Below are 18,401 nucleotides of genomic sequence, written 5' to 3'. Positions count from 1 at the left end.
TTTCCCTCCAATGACCTTGCAATAAGGTCATTGACAAAATTATTCTTCTTTGGAAAAAAAAAAAGTCACACCTTTTGGAATATGTTAGATATGCCTGACTTCAATTTTATTTTTTTCTTTCTTTCTTTTTAAACATAAAATGTCCCTTATTTTATATTAATTATAACATACATACATATCTCCATAAACCATTTCAAGAAATAAAGCAAGGTATTTATAAGTATGCAATAAAATGATCTCATCCTGATCTATTCTGTTCTATGTACTAGTTATTGATTTTTCCACTTCAAATGTACTATAAGTTTCTTGGAACTGAGGTTGTGTTCATTTTGCTTTTGCACTCAATTCAAAGACTTTTATATTGTAATTTTACCTGGGAAGTATTCAACAGACATTTTCAAAATGTTTATGTTCGGTTACAAATGAGAAATATAGCTAAGAATACTCATATTCAAGTTGAAAGTCTATAAGAGGACAATCACACCAACAAAATACTACTTATGTACCAACTTGTTAATATTGCTTATTTTAATCATTAAAAGTCTGTTGAATTTTGAAAAGGGAAATATGAGTTCATAAAGACATTCTAACAATTTAAAACTAATGAAAATAGTATTTCTGAAAATGCCATGTCTATTATTCTAATTAGTTTCCATCTGTCTATACTTCTCTGACACCACAAAATAAATTTAATTTATTTTGTTTCAATATCTGTTTTGTTTTTGTTATTAGGGTGGTTATGGAACATCTGCTCCACTTTACTTCAAAGGTCACTGCATCTAAGAACATTGTGTATTATTTTAGAAGCTATGAACAACTTTAAAAATCCATTAGTCATGCTTGCTGTTCCAGGCCACTAAGCTTGGCTGACTTTCCCATAGTTCATAAAAGTGAACTGTGAATGAGACCAGCAACTTCTGAACCATCCTCCTACTCCAGTAAAAAACATAAGGGCAATGCTTGACTTCTGCATGCTACATGCACAATTCCACTTCCTGTCATCTGTTAGACTGAATTACAAAAAAATATCAAAACATTATAAATTCTGAACTATTTTTTTTTTTTTAAAGAAAGAGTGAGAGAGAATTTTTTTTAATATTTATTTTTTTTTTAGTTCTCGGCAGACACAACATCTTTGTTGGCATGTAGTGCTGAGGATCGAACCCGGGCCGCACGCATGCCAGGCAAGCGCGCTACCGCTTGAGCCACATCCCCAGCCCTATTTCTGAACTATTTAAAGAAACAAAAAAACAGAAAGAAAAAGAAAAAAAGCTACAAAAGTAATCTATGGTGGGTATTTTGTTATCCTTGTTGTTTTAACAATATGTAGCTTTTGCTTTTATTTGGTATTTTGTGGCCCAAAACATAGTCAACCAAAGAGAAAAATGAGCTTATGCTGTCACTATCTACAAGAAACGTTTTAAAGGGATTATCACATATTTAATTATACATTTAAATTTTCACTTAATAGTGGAGATGATCAGTTTTATACTAAAAATATCATTTTGTTTCATATTTGTTGTATTTTTATTGGTGCATTATAGTTGTACACAATGGTAGAATTTGTTGTTACATAGTCATACATGTACACTGTTATGGTTTGGATGAAAGCTATCCCCTAAAAGCTCAAATATGAGACAAAGCAAGATTCAGAGGTGAAATGATTGGGTTGTGAGAATCTTAACCCAATCAGTGAATTAATCCCCTGATAGGGACTAACTGAGTGGTAACTGAAGGGGGTGATTGGAGGAAGTTGAAACTGGGAGTGTGGCTTTGTATCTGCCAAGTGGAGTCTCTCTTTCTGATTCTTTCTTTCTTTTCTTTTGGAGAGAGAGAGAGAGAGAGAGAGAGAGAGAGAGAGAGAGAGAATTTTTTAATATTTATATTTTAGTTTTCAGTGTACACAATATCTTTATTTTATTTTTATGTGGTACTGAGGATGGAACGCAGTGCCCGGGGCATGCCAGGCGAGCGCACTACCGCTTGAGCCACATCCTCAGCCCCTCTCTCTGATTCTTGATCACCATATGAGCTGCTTCCCTCTGCCACACTCTTCTACCATGATGTTCTGCCTCACCTTGAGCCCAGAGGAATGGAGCCAGCTGTCTATTGATTGAGACCTCTAAAACCATGAGCCTTCAAATATACTTTTACTCCTCTACAATTGCTCTAGTCAGGACTTTTAGTCATAGCAGGGAAAAAAGCTAAACATGCACAATGTAACAAGATAATTTGGCCAGCATAATTCCTCAGTATTTTCCTTCCTCCTGGTCCATTTCCCTTCTCTACTGATCTCCCTGGGTGTCATCAGTGGTTGAAAGGATAAAGGAAATGTGGTATAGATACACAACTAGTTTTATTAAGCCATAAAGAAAAATGAATTTCTATCATTTGCAAAAAAATGGTTGGAACTAAGTGAAATAATCTCAATTAAGAAGATTATATATATATATATATATATATATATATATATATATATATATATATATATATAATATCAAGGATTATATGTTTTATATGTGGAAACAAGACAGGAAGAAGGAAAAGAAATATTGGGAGATCTCTGTTTCAATATTAAAGACTAATCATGCCAAATGTAAATCATCATTATAATAATACTTAAATGTGTTTTAAAAATTAAAAGTAAAATCTATATTGTAAAGGAAAAATTGAGACCAAAATTATGCTTTTTCAAATCCTCCCTGAATAAATGTAAAGCAAAATTATAGCATACAAATAAATGTTAGGAAAAATATCATCTTGGAGAGGTTATTGTCATTCCTCTTTCAGTTCTGAGCTTACAAAAGTGGCCTGCTCCTTAGAGAACTAGTGCTCACCTCTTTTTAAAGATAATTTGGAGGAAAGATGGCCAACAAATATATGGACAAAAAGTAGTCAACATCTCTAGCAATCAGGGAAAATAAATTAAAACTACACTGAGATTGTAGCTTGCTCCAGTCAGAAAGGCAATTATCAAAAAGATAAATAATAATAAATTCTGGCAAGAATGTGGGGGAAAGGTAGGCTTATATACATTGCTAGAGGGACTACAAATTTCTTATAACCACTCTGGAAAGCAGGATTGAGATTCCTTAAAATACTAGGAATAAAACCATCATATGACTCAGCCATCTTACTTCTTGGTACTTATCCAAAAGAACTAAAATCATCATGTTATAATGATAAATCCACATCAATTTTATATAGTAACACAACTCATGATAGCCAAAATATGGAACCATTTCAGGTGCTTGTCAGTAAATGAATGGATAAAGAAAATGTGGTACATACACAATGGAGTTTTACTCAGCCATAATGAAGAATGAAACTATGGCATTTTCTGGTAAATGAATGGAACTAGAGAACATCAGGCTAAAATAATCAAGTCAGACTCAGATAATCAGGCTAGATGTTTTCTCTCATGTGAGAAAGCTAGAGCAAAGTAAGGGGAAAAGACAGGGTGAGAGTTGGATGATATGAAGATATAGGGAAGTAACGGGAAAAGATTGGAAGATCAGTGGAGTAGTTAGAGGGGTAATCAGTGGAGTAGAACCAGGAGATTGAGAAGGGAGGAGGGATGGGAAAGAGGAGGAAATGCAGAATGCATTTGAAACAATTAAGCTATATGCACATATAAATATAACACAGTTAATTTCACCCAGATTTATATCTATAAAGCATGCATTGAAAATAAATAAATGAGACAAAGGAAGATCAGTAGAGGAAAGAGAATGGGGAGAGGGAAAGGCAGGGAAAACTGGGGACTGAAGTGGAGTAAATTAAACTCTATGTATATATTATGATGTCAAAATGAACCTAAGTATTACGTGTATCTACAATGCACCAATAAAATAAAAAAAAATGAAAGAAAGAAAGATGATGCGGAGGTCACTCTCACACAGGAAAGATTCACTCTCAACTTTCCTAGTAAACATTGTGTCCAAAACTAGGGTAAAGACACAGCCCAGTCAGGACAATACTGGACTTGATAGAAAAAAAAAAGGGACTATATGTCAAAGAAGCTATAGGACTTATCCAGAAGCTACCAACCAGAGCAAGGAGAGTCTGCAAGCACTGAATTTGATTCTGAGGGTGCATGGCTAAGGGAAATGGAGTGCAAATTTCTCTCAGGGAAATCTCTTACTTTGGAGAATTATACTGAGATACAGCATTTATCTCCCTGGCAAAGAGAAGGGAGAAGTTACAAACATTCTCCTGGGATGAATTCTAGAATAGAGGAGACACTCGTGGTCCATATTAAATGAGGTAGAAATGCCAGAACTGTGATAGCAGGTGGTGGAATGAGGGATTAAATCATCAGAGAAGTGAGATGCTGGAATAGATCTATGATGTAATTCTTATTTCATCACTAGCTCAAATTTTATTTGGATGATCCCCATTGTGTTCTCATAATGTGTGTAACTCCATCACCCCACCATCATGCACTATACCATACTGTGACCATTGATTTATTTTCACACTCAACCACATCCTTCAGGTGAAAAACTCTGATTTATGATTATTGGGTTTTTGTTGTTGTTATTGGTGGTGGTGGTGGGTTTTTTTATCTTCAACAGACAACAATGTCTGCCAAGTAATAAACTAGAATGAGAATAAGGACAAAACAAACTAATATCAATACAGCATTTATTATTTGCCTACTATTAGAATAAATGCTAGAAGGCAGTATCTGACTTAGTCCTCAAAATCTTTTATAGTAGACGTCATGTTTTCCCTATTCAAAAGATGAATAAATTAAGACTCAAAAGGGCACATCAATTTTCCCATGGTTTCATTAGTACTGAATTATATAATAGACATTTGAACCTAAGTAATCTGCCTTCTAAAAGAGAAGTGCTGTCTGCTCAGTTTGTAAGTATTTAATCATTCCTCTGTGAATTTAACAGGAAATGTAAACCATTATGTATTAGATATGAAAGTACTATTCCTGTGGTTAAAATAAAAATTTATAAAAGAAAGTCATCTCCAAAGAATTCCTAGATCCATAAGTAATATTTTTAATAAATATATTCCAGTGTAGATTTAAATACTTTTGAAAATTAAGATGCAATGGTTAGAAAAAAAGGAATATGATTAGAAATCACAAAAGGAAACTTCAAAGATCCACCTACTGGAGGGAGATTTCTGGAATTAGATTTGTGTGTGTGTGTGTGTGTGTGTGTGTGTGTGTGTGTGGTGCTGGTGATTGAATCCAGGGCCTTGTACATGTGAGGCAAGCACTCTACCAACTGAACTACATTCCCAGCCTGGAACTGGAAACTTTAAAGCCAGCTTAAAAATTGGCAAGATGTTAATATTTTTCTCATGGTTGTTGGCTTGTCTGCAGCACATGATCCTGAATGTGTAAGGAAAAGCCAGAATCTTGCAACTTCTCCAACATACATTTTATTTCTTTCTATTCTTGAAGCCCTAGTGCTTTGTTTTCACATTATTCATGCTCTCTTGCTTTAACACCAATTAATAAAAGCAGGCTCATCTTATTTTGAAGGCAATCTTACCCTCACCCCTTCCACTGGCTGGCAAAGCATGAAGGGATTGTAATTAAAATAACAGAGTTTACAAGTTAGTTAATGACCTTGAGTTTCAAATTTCTGAGTTTACTTAAAAATAATTGCTTCTTTCAAAAGTTCTAAGTACCTCCTGTTTCATTTGGAGGTGAAATATAAGTTTAATCAGAACAAAGATGATGAAAATCTTAAGTGATTTTTCACAAAAACTGTAAAATATACTCCAGTTCATGCATAGATATGTCTGTCTCTTCCCACCTACCAACAGGCAAAGAATGATATTTAATCCATACTGTAGAAGCAAATAAGTGGTCTGTGGTCTTGGCTGAGGCTGCAAGATTGAGCTTCTCTTAGTACATTGGTGGCAGTAAGTCATTAGTAAATCAGACATCACAATAATACTTCCTTTGGAAAAAGATGAAGTAAAGATTTCATTCCTTCCAATTAGATTTTTTTAAATTCAAAACTGGTCATATACTGATTATAATTAAAACTTAAACTTTAAAAAAATAGAAAAAGAAAAATTTTGAATATATTTTTAGCCAAGAAAATTAAATTCCCATGGATGTTTATTTCTCTTCCTTAAAAATTAGAAACTCAAGGTTTGAAAATAAATGCTATTAAAGAAAGTCCATAATCTATATTATTAATATATCAAAATTTTGACTCTGTAAAAAGACATGAAGAATATTTTTCAAAAATCATAGAGGGCTATGGTTGTGGCTCAGATGTAGAGCACGCCTAACTCATTGGAAGTCCTGGGTTTGATCCTCAGCACCACATAAAAATAAATAAATAAAAATACAGGTATTGTGTCCAACTACAATTAAAAAAATCAATATTCGAAAAAAAATCTTAGAAATAGAATTTAGGTTTATAAACATCTAGTCAATCCTCTCATTTCAGAGGTGAAGAAATGAAACCTCATATTAACAAAATTGTTTTTTTCCTGAACTTCCTAGGAGCTACTCCATCCACCCAGTTTTTTTAGTGATTCTTCTGCTGCCGTATTTATCCACTTCTATTCAGGGACCTCAGTAGCTTATAATGAAATCCATTTATTTTTTATTTTTTCATTTACAAATGAGGGAACTGAGGGAAGAGAATTTACATTGTCTTTCTAAAGTCACACATTCTTTTTTTTTTTAAATGTATTTTTTTTAAGAGAGAGTGAGAGAGGAGAGAGAGTGAGAGAGAGAGAGAGAGAGAGAATTTTTAATATTTATTTTTTAGTTCTCGGCGGACACAACATCCCTGTTGGTATGTGGTGCTGAGGATTGAACCCGGGCCGCACGCATGCCAGGCGAGCGCGCTACCGCTTGAGCCACATCCCCAGCCCAAAAGTCACACATCCTTTAAATGGTGAAATTGGCATTCAAATCCAGACATTCCAGCTCTGTAATGAAAAATACAAAACTAATCATTGATGGGACAAAAAATTTTTAAAAAGATTTTAACAAAAGTTTTAACTCCACTAATACCCTGAGATTAGACAAGTGTGGCCCCTGGTCTGGAGCATGCCATTTAAAGGAATTCTTTCCCTCCTCATTATGTTCACTGCTCCATGGAGCACAAAACCCCATGGAGCTCAAAATCCATGGAGCTAAGGGATGAGCACACCTTGAAAGCCATCCCGGGCTGCCCCTCAGCTATGCTTGTACTTTCACACTCCAAATCTGAGGAATGGCCAAAAATAGCTTTTCCTAGAGGTGAACTGAGTGGATGAATAGGCTGAAAAGGCCCCAGGGCCTTCCATGTGTAGGACAGAGGAGGAGTATAGGAAAGAATGTGGCATAGTTCAACTGTGGGTCTAAAGCTAGGGGCTAGTGGACCAAGTACCTCTACAGGTACTTGCATATTTTTATGCGAACACTGTGATGATCAAACATTCTAAACAAAAATATGAGTTCTGATGTTACTACTTAGCTATATTTTCCAACATTGAATCAAAGAAAACATTTTATTTAATAATTTTATTACTCAGACACATAATTTATCAACTTCCTGCATTTAGTTATATGTTCTTTAAGACTCCATTGGTCCTACTTATCCAAAACTCTAAAATTTGGGGGGAAAACAAAACCATATATATATATTTTTTTTAAAGTATGATCCTAATACTCATACTATGCTACCTTTTTTTTAAGGTAATAGAAAATATATTAACAAAAATAGGAGTCCATGACTGTGGTATTACAAGGTGAGAGAAAGAATTATTTTCCCTTGACTGCATTATATTTAGAAAAATGTTCATAAATCGTAGTTGCACTATGAATGTTCATGGAGTTGACAAAATGTAGAAGAATTCTTACATTTAAGAATGGTTGAGAATTCCATATAAATAAATATTTGGAACACATGATATTTATTAACTGGTAATGCTTCCAAAAGTGATACCTTAGGAATTCATTTCAGCATGTCTAGCTGCTTTCTGAACATCATTTTCTTGGCCCCTCATGAAGAGTCAAATATAATAGTCATATAATTTTTTCAAACGTAGTAGGCACAGGATTTCATGTTAACCCAATGGTTTTAAAGAGTTGCTGTGAAACTTATTTTTCTGTTACTGAAATGTAATGTATCATTAAGTTTTTCTAGACATTTCATCATGTCAACAATTCATTTCAATGTCTCACTGTTAAAAATTAGTATATCATTTGATCTGAAAAATGTTTCCAATTTCCAAGAAAACATAACTTCATAAAAAAATCAATATAACATTAGCCTTGAGGTTAATGGAAACATATGCGAATAGACGACAAACATCAAGAATAGCCAGAAAGAATAAGGAAGAAAAAGTAACAATCTTTCAAGATCCATTTTTTTTTGCCAAAATAGAACCTAAACTAGAATTGATTACTCTATTAAATATTAATACATCTTTGTTTTTTTAAGTAGCTTTCAAAGGCTTAGACATATATGACTAAAAGTAACGAACAATTGTATGTATCCAAACTAAGAAATAAAAGCTATAATACTTTTAAAACTAGAAAAAATAAGGAATTTTTCATACTTCATCAAAATATTTTCTATTTGATCATTTTGATATTTTTTTAGTAGAAGGTCATTATTTATAAAGCTAAATTGGAAGTTTCATCAGATCTAACTTTCTAAATTCATTCTCAATTCCATACAAGGAGAAAGTAACTGGAATGCTTAATCAGATTTCAGCTTTTCCTGTCTTTAAGGTGTGCATTGCCCACATGCCAATATTACATGCTGAGTTCAACTGTGTAGTTAGGCACCTCTCCATGTGCAGGAAGAATACCTGTCCTCCTTTCAATCTTTTCCAAGTCATTCTTTTATTACAGGTCAGACCCGATTTATCTAAGAATAGGTAAACATAAATATTCATTGCCATGTTCCACAGAAACCTAAGGGTGGTGCCTATACAACAACATAACAACAACATCTGTTTAGGAAAGGATAAAACCAATTCATCACTTGGATAGCTTGCCAGGATATTCACATACCACAGTTGGAATGTGTCCTCTAAAGGTCAAGTGTTTGAAAGTTAATCCCAAGTGCAACAGTGTCAGGAAGTGGGAGTTAAGATCATGAGGCCTCAACTCTCATGTATGGATTAATGGTGCTATAAAAAAAGGTTTGCCCAAGTGTGTTCACTCTTTTGCTCTTCTGCCATATGATTACACAGAGTCCAGGCTACTTTTTTGCCCTTCCACCTTTTTCATGTTATGAAGCAGCTATGGTTTGAATACGGTTTTTCCCATTCAAAGCTTATGTTCAAATTGGATTACCATTGTGATGGTGTGGGCAGGTGTGATCTTTAAAAGGTGATTACATCATTAGGAGCAACTGGTAACATTCTTGCTGGAGACGGTTTGTTCTTAAGGGTGCAGTTTGTTAACCAGTGGTGATGCCCACTGTTGTTTGCCTCTTTGCATGTGGCCACTCATTCTCTGACTTCCTGTCATGAGACACTTGATACTCCAATGCTCCTAGTTTCCCCAGCCTCCAGAGATGGAAGCCGAATTTTTTCTCTGTTCTTCATAAATCACTCAGTATCAAGTATCTTATTGTACCAACAGGAAATCGACTAGGACAAAGCCCATCACTAGAGGTGGCACTTGATCTTAGATTTTGTAATCTCCCTAAATGTGAGAAATAATGTTTTATTCTTTAAACATTATCCAGTCTGCTATATTGTGTTATAGCAGCACAAAATTGACTAAGACACCCTATAATCCAGTTGTTTAGGTAATATTGGATAGTTTATATTTTAGGTGAATATTATATAAGTATAAATGAAGGTTAGAAAATAAGCATATATGTATCTCATAAGAAAACTACATTTTGCTACTTTTATAAGTGAAAATAGTGGTAATAAAACTTAAGCATAATTCTTTTAGGAAACTGTTCTTATAATCATGTGGTATAATCTCTGACTACACAATGCCATTATTGTTTGAAAAGTGAAAAAATATAAGTCTACTTTAGGACTGGGAATATAGCTCAGTTGGTGGAGTGTTTGCCTCACATGTACAAGGCCCTGGGTTCAATCCCTAATACCACAAAAAAAAAGTCCATTTTATATATCTCTAAAATTTTTAGCTCTTCCTGTTGTATCAACATATTTTGTAAATTTTTACAAATATTTAATATAACCAAAACAATTAAAAAACTAGTTATAGATGAATCTTAATCAAAGATCAATTTTAAATTTTAAAGTTTATCTTATTTTATTTTTTTTATTATTTTTTTTAGAGAGAGGAGAGAGAGAGAGAGAGAGACAATTTTTTAATATTTATTTTTCAGTTCTCGGCAGACACAACATCTTTGTTTGTATGTGGTGCTGAGGATCGAACCCAGGCCGCAGGCATGCTAGGCGAGCGCGCTACCGCTTGAGCCACATCCCCAGCCCTTAAAGTTTATTTTAAACAAACACATTAATTGTAATTATTTGTTTTTTTTTTTTTTTAAAGAGAGAGTGAGAGAGGAGAGAGAGAGAGAGAGAGAGAGAGAATTTTTAATATTTATTTTTTTAGTTCTCAGCGGACACAACATCTTTGTTAGTATGTGGTGCTGAGGATCGAACCCGGGCCGCACGCATGCCAGGCGAGCGCGCTACCGCTTGAGCCACATCCCCAGCCCCTATTGTAATTATTTGTGTTAAACAATTCCAGCAGTTATTAGTAGTATAAATAATCTATTTAAATGGCAAACAATCATGAACTGATTAAAAAGATCAAACCTGAAAAACGCTAAAGCATTTCAAGATAATAAATAGGTTCAACATTGTACTCAAAATATAAACATGCTTAATTTGTATGCTTCATTTTGAAGGTAAGCCTTGCAAACATTTTAAGTTGTAGAAAATTTCTTTTCCAAAATTAATTTAAAAACATGACTGGAAAAGTATATATGTAGTAAAATTTTATAATTAATATAAAATAAATAGAAAAAATCAAAACTCAAACTTATGGTGTTTCCAAGAAACTCATTTTAAATACAGATATTCAATGAGATTAATGAAAAAAATATAGAAAATGATACAAAATATAATCTATACAAGTAGACATCATACAAGACAATAAAATGTTTTCAACCTACATATAATCTAGAAAGTACAATTTAAAAACAAACATGCTAACTGGGTAAGAGATCACAAATATCCATACGTTATTTAAGTCCTATTTTAGCCACCAAGTAAGTTTGTTTCAAGCCAAACAAAGTTCAGTTTTTTCCATGACTTTCTCCCTCAAAACTGTGAGTATTATGAAATATTATGTAAATATCATGTTTTCCATTCATAACTGATAGTGCTTCCCTATGGGCATTCACTCTTTATTACTGTCATATTCATCATGCCTGCGTTCAATCCCTAGCACTTAAGATTGAGTGTGTACCATAGCATTTAGAGGGATTTCTGGAAAAATAAATTTAAGACATTTTATTACAGGGAATTATTTTAATACAATAGGCATAAGTGTCACAGTTCATATGTGATATCAAATTTCTTCATTTGCCTGAGTATGAGCCAGAAGACATCCCACATCCATTATCAGGGAAACCCAGGAGTAAGAATTCATGGTATATTTGAGACAACTGGTTTACCCCAGCACAATTTACTTGTCATAATTCTTTTTTTTTAATATTTATTTTTTAGTTCCCGGCGGACACAACATCTTTGTTGGTATGTGGTGCTGAGGATCGAGCCCGGGCCACACGCATGCCAGGTGAGCGCGCTACCGCTTGAGCCACATCCCCAGCCCATACTTGTCATAATTCTTAAAAATAAAAGTCTGAGGCAAAGTATATTTGAGCTCCAGAGTTATGCAAATCAAATGCCCAATAGGCATCTCAATCTTAACATATCTCAAATCTGTTAGGCATAGTGTTTGCAGTTAGTCTATCCATATTCTCATTTATACTTTGAATCACCTTTAGATTATTTATGATACCTAATACAGTATAAATGTTATGTAAATATTTGTTATACTAGGTTGTTTAGGAAGTAATGACAAGGTAAATAAAGTCAGTACATGTTCAGTACAGATGCAATTTTTTTCTGAATACTTTTGATCCATGGTTTGTGGAATCCATACATGCAAAGCACCCATATGATGAAGGCTTACAGTTCTCCCTCTCTTCATAAATAGTAATTCCATCCTAACAGTTGGAAAATGATAATTAGGTCTGTGGATATAGTTCAGTGATAGCACACTTTCCTAACATGTATGAGGCCCTGGTTTCGCAAAATAAAAATGACAGTTGCATTCAAGAAGCCATATTATTTTAGCCAGGCTAAGTTTTTTGGACAAAAGTGAGAAAATTTGATACCACATATGAACTGTTACATTTATGCCTATTGTGTTAAAATAATTCCCTATAATAAAATGTCTTACATTTACTTTTCTAGAAATCCTTCTAAATTCTGTAGTACACACTCAGCCTTAATTTATCATTTTTTTTTTCTATATCATTCTCTCCTTCAGGAGAATTCTTATCTCAGAGACAAGATTAGAAAAGTAAATAGTAATTTAGGACATAAATTAACCCTGGGTAGTAAAATTTTAAGAATAGTTTCTTACTTAAAACAGAATGACAGATAACCTACTAAAAAATATATGAACTCAGTAAGTAGTTTTCACAACATACATTGTTCATCATTTCCTACAAATGGTATGAAAATATATTTATCATGATGATAATATAAAAATGTTAAAACAACATTTACTAATGAAAATTGGTATTTGATTTACCTCAGGTAACTTAATAGTATATAATTTAAGATAACTAAAAGATGTCTCAAATCACTTGTACATGAATTACTATCAACTTCATTGTTTTCTCCAGAAATTGCTCCACTAAACTAGAGTTGCCAGTGAAGATGAGTGACTAATAAATCATTGAGTCATTTCAGAACAAAATCTTTTCTAATATTTAAGTGCCTCCAGACAGTAATGATTTTCTTCTATATTACTGGAATTTTAAAGAAATTTTCTTAAGTAAATTTCTTAACTCTATTATACAAAGACAGAGTGCTACAGAATTCCATTTGGAATAAGTAGTTCTGCTCATAACAATTAAAATGTCAGGGCCAGGAGTGTAAATTATTTTTGGTTTATACTGCCTAAAGAAATTTTAATGCCTTTGTATTAAAATCTAAATAGCATATTTGTATACATTAATATCAAATTTCAAATAAAAATATATTTTAAAAAACAGAAATTTTAAGACTTAGGTCATTATAATTATAAAATAAATCTGTATTTAATTTTAGAGACAATTTTAAAAAAATGGTGCTTTTTATGCACATTTTTTTCTACAGCTGAAATTGTATAGGGACAATGTGAATTATTTAAAATTGTAAAATGTTTCTTATATAGCTAATTGCAAGTATTCAGAACATTACCTGTAATGGTGAATACCAAGGAAGCCAAAAACTGGAGCATGAAGAGAAGGAAGAAAATGAATTTTTAGTACTTCCTGAAAATAGCTTTTATTATGTAAGAACTAATTGTATTCATGCTTCCTAAAGGAAAGGAATTGAAAAGCTAAGTTTTTTCTTTTTTTCTTTCTTTCTTTTTTTTTTTTTTGTACTATATAAGTATTTATGCCTTTCATGTGCTCCCTGACTCCTTACTGAAGTGGCACCATCCAAAAATCTTCATAGTAGCCAAACATAGTCATTCTTTGTTTTGAAGACATCGGACAATATTACCCTAGTGCCATTAAAAAGGGAGATCATTTAGAGTCACAAAAGCGATGTGGATGCAGATCTAGAGTAAGAGAAGTACTCTTTACATTTAATTTTTTGGTATATTTTTCATATGTGGGGGAAGAGCAGGGCTTGTCTTGCCCAATTCCTGGGGAATATTGATGGTGAGGTTTGTCTTGCTGAACATTACAGACTCCTGTGAATAATGGAGAGTTCTTTGTTGTTTAAAATATAAAACAGCAACACCAAAAAACTCTACAATTTGCATTTCAGTGTTCTATAATTTATGCTTCCTATCTATCTAAATGAAATAATACCCATCAATAATTGTGAGAACCATATAGCTTTTAATACATCTCCTGAAGGTTTCCTAAGGCATAAAATTGCTTCCACAGTTATTTACTGTCTTGGCACCAGGCAAGTGAAAGGTGAGAACCGGAAGACTTTAAGCATGTAGGCATATCCTCACTTGAATTTATGGACTGGTGAAATTTAGCAGCATTTTATTTATAGCTATATGAGAAAGACAGGAAACAAAATATTTTCCACAATGAAAGAGTTCTGGCTGTGTACTCTCACATGCTTAATTTTTTTTTTTTTTTTGGTACCACAGATTGAACCCAGGAGTACTTAACCACTAACCCACATCCCCAGCCTTTCTTTTTTTTCTTTTTTTTTTTTTTTGAGACAGAATCTTGGCAAGCTACTTAGGGTCCTGGTAAGTTTTTGAGGTTGTCTTTGAACTTCGACTCCTTCTGTCTCATCTTCCTGAGACACTGGGATCACAGGCATGCACTACCACACCAAGCATGATTGGTATGTTGATTTAGAAAAAAATGTCTCAAGAGAATTGCAAAGCATAGTTGACTTATTCACCTTCCTATGTGTCTTACACTGGCTTATCTATATAGACCAACAGGGATTAAACGTTTTTTAAGATGCAGATCCTAGATGGTAGGAAGTTGGCAAGCAGAATCCCAATATGTTTCAATGACATCTAAGGCAAAGTATTCAATCTCAGGGTTTCAACACACTTCCCTGCTGAAACACAGAGGTCTCTGCTCTTCTCAAGAGCACATTTCAGAAAGACGTGAGTAGTTGAGCTTACTTGGTACATGAGATGAAGTTTGCTAACCTTTTTTAGTATAAATAAAGGTTAATAAACTATTAATAAGGTCTCAATTCAATTAAACATGGTAGTTAGTTTCACTTTTATAATCTTTAAACTTTTCAAAAAACAAAACTCAATTCTATATATTACGGAATCAATTTAATGTAGTTAAAGAACACTAACATCCAAGACTCAAGGATATTAATACATGGCTGAAAATGACCTCAATGTAATTGATAGATACAAGTTTAATTAGCCAACTCTCTATATAAATGTCTTTCTATATGACTATTTGGAGAAAAAAAATGCTAAGGTGATAGAGAATATTCAAAACAGCATAATGTATTAGAAACAGACCTTTCTAAAAGCAACATTTTTCTTCCTAAGATTGTCAGTCCCTCCACAAATAGAGAAGATATAGAAACAAGAACTTCTAAAACTCTTTTAAAAACTTCTAAAACTTTATTTATTTATTTTTAGTGAATAAATGAAATAAAACATAAATGAAACATAAAACAAAGTAAATAAACTTGAAAGACTAATATTTACATTCAAAGATAAATATTTGGGGAGGAGTCTCATAAGATAGTGGAGCATATTCTCACATTTAATTTCAAAAAGTAATGTTTTTGTGTAGTATCTATATTTCCAAATATTTTAAAGTATTTTTAAAAAATCTTTACCCACCTAAGAAAATGATTGACAGCATGAAGATAATGCTGGTCAAAATGGAAGAAAATCTTTGCCAACTACTTCCCCCCCAAGGCATTACTATCCAAAATACAGAAAGAACTCAAAAAACTCAAGACGCAAATAACCCAATTAATAAATGGGCAAAAGAGTTAAAAGGCATTTCTCAAAAGAGGTAGCACAGATGCCCAACAAATATATGAAAAAATTTATGATATCCCTAGCAATCAGTAAAATTTAAATCAAAACTACATTGAGATTTCACTCCATTCATAATGGCAATAAAGAATACAAATAAGATAAATGCTAGCAAGAATATGGAGTGAAAGGTATACTCATCCCTTGTTGGTGGGTCTGCAAATCACTACAATCACTTTGGAAAGTGCCATTAAGATTCCTTAAAACACGAATAATGGACCTACTGTATGTTTCAACTATGGAACTCTTTGATATTTATCCAAAAGAATTAAAACCAGCATACTCTAGTGCTTCAGACACATCAACATTTTTCACATTAACCAAATTTTGGAACCAGCCTCAATGCCCACCTAGAGATGAATTAATTTAAAAAGTGTAGTGTATATATATATATATATATATATATATATATATATATACACACACACACACATATATACACACACACACACACACACACACACACACACACACACAATGAAGTTTTCCTCAATCATAAAAAAGAATGAAGGTATGGCATTTACTGGTAAATAGATGGAACTGAAGAACATAATACTAAGTGAAATAAGCCAGATTCAAAATCAAGGGTAGAATGTTTTCTCCCGTATGTGACTGTTAGCCCAAAATAAAGAGGGAAAACTCCATGAAAACAGAAGCCAAAACAATGTAGTAGAAAAGGGGGATAAGGAACAAAGGATGAAAAAAGGGAGGAAAGGTGGAATGGATTTAACCAAACAATCCTATGTCCATAAATGAATACACCACAGTGAATTTCATTCACATTTATGTATTCTATAAAGAAACAATTAAAGAAAGACCAGTAAAGTAAGGAGAATAGGGGAATCGAAAGAGAAGTTACTGGGTATTGAAGCAGAGCAAATTATATTCCCTGAATAAATGAGTATGTTAAAATTAACATCATAGTATGTGTAATTACAAATCACTAATAAAAAATTTAAAACTTATGATTATTAAGTAATTACACAAAATATAGATTTGGTAATGGTAAAATAAAGAAGTTATACAGTATTTTTAGAAAAAAAAAATAAAATAGTAAAAGAAAATTTTTAATTTTGGTTCCTGCAACTCTACTAAGAATTTTCTACAGAGGAGTAAGTCAGCAGAAGCTACACTTACCCTCAATTATACATGTAGAAGATGACATAGCATTATAATCCTTAAGAATTCAAGATATAAAGAGAAACAGACATAGTAAGTAACAGATTTTATGGTATGAACATATCCAGTAAAATTTGTATTCTGCAATTTAATTACCAAAACAGTATTTTCTTGTGTTACAGTTAAGCTGTGAGGCCATTAAGAAGTGATTAAGCCATAAGGTTGGAGTCTTGATGAGTGATAAGTTACCTTATGAAAGAGGCTTCAGACAATTTCCCCCATTTTCTCATTTTCCTCCCACCATGTAAAGACTCAGCTTTCAAGGCATGATCTTCAAAGCAGACATTGGCTCCTTCACAGATGCTGAATTTGCCTTAGGCTTCCCAGCTCTAAGAAACAAGGAAGGAGCAAGGAATCCATGTTCTTTAGGAATCACTCAGTTTCAGGTATTTTATCCCAGTGGCAGCTTTTAATAAGACAGCAAATGAATAGAAAATCATACAAACATTCTAAAAGCAAACCTGACTCACTAAACTATCAATAAAGAATAGGATTGACATTTAAACTATGAAATGTCTTAAGCAAAGAAGGTTTCATCATGTGTTTTTAGAAGCAAAAAAAAATGTGCAGAAGCTACACTTACCTTATATATAATCAGAGATATGATAAATTATGATATAATGGTGTATTAAGAATTGTAATACAAAAATAAATAAATAAATATTTAAAAACCAAATATAAAGTTATGTGAAATGTGTATACTTGTAGACAGTGAAGAGAAGCTCATATTCTGTAAACAAAAAAAATTCAGCAAAATTCTTCCAAAGTGTTTTGTGAAGTGTTTTGTATACAAAAATGTAATATGATGTTCAGTAATCACTCAAGTTTCTGAAATAAATAGATTAAAATTAAGAGAAAGGGAAATGCAAATAAATATTTGTACAACTGCATGAACAAAACATCTGAGAATTCAATAAAAGCTCAAAATGCTTTCTAAACATTTAGTTATATTCAATTATTTTCTCTAAATTTGACATTTCCACTTGCTCAGAAAACAGCTTTTCACTATTCTTCTAGTGACTGTCTTAATTATTTGTATTCCCTGGGTTCTACTAGTCTCATAACTAAGGAATTCTGTAGTTTTGAAACAGATTAGGTCAAAATTGAAGCAGATCTAACATATATCTCCTAAAGTTCTTATTTAGATGAGAAGCTGAAAATAAAAGATAAATATTATCTATACTTGCCATTTATGTCAGTTTTCACCCTATCAAAAGAAAGAACAGAGATTATTATAAAATACTTATTAGACTCCCAAATTATTACATCTGACTTTGATTTCACAGGCAAAAGTCTGACCTAAATTATTTAATTGTCAACTTGCTTTTGAGGTGAAAAGGTGAATAGAATGTTGAATGGGCAACCTTTTCTGTAATTCTCTGTCTGTCTCTCTCCTTGCTTCATATGTGCAATAATGGAAATATATAAAATCAAATAAATAGATTGAGGTGAACAATTAAGCCTTTGACTACTATGAGCAAAATGTCAATGAATTTTAATAGACAAGGGAAAA

The sequence above is a fragment of the Spermophilus citellus genome (assembly GCF_964194105.1).
Source record: "Spermophilus citellus genome assembly, chromosome: 2".
In the NCBI taxonomy this organism is placed as follows: Eukaryota; Metazoa; Chordata; class Mammalia; order Rodentia; family Sciuridae; genus Spermophilus; species Spermophilus citellus.
This window is presented reverse-complemented; position numbering follows the sequence as displayed.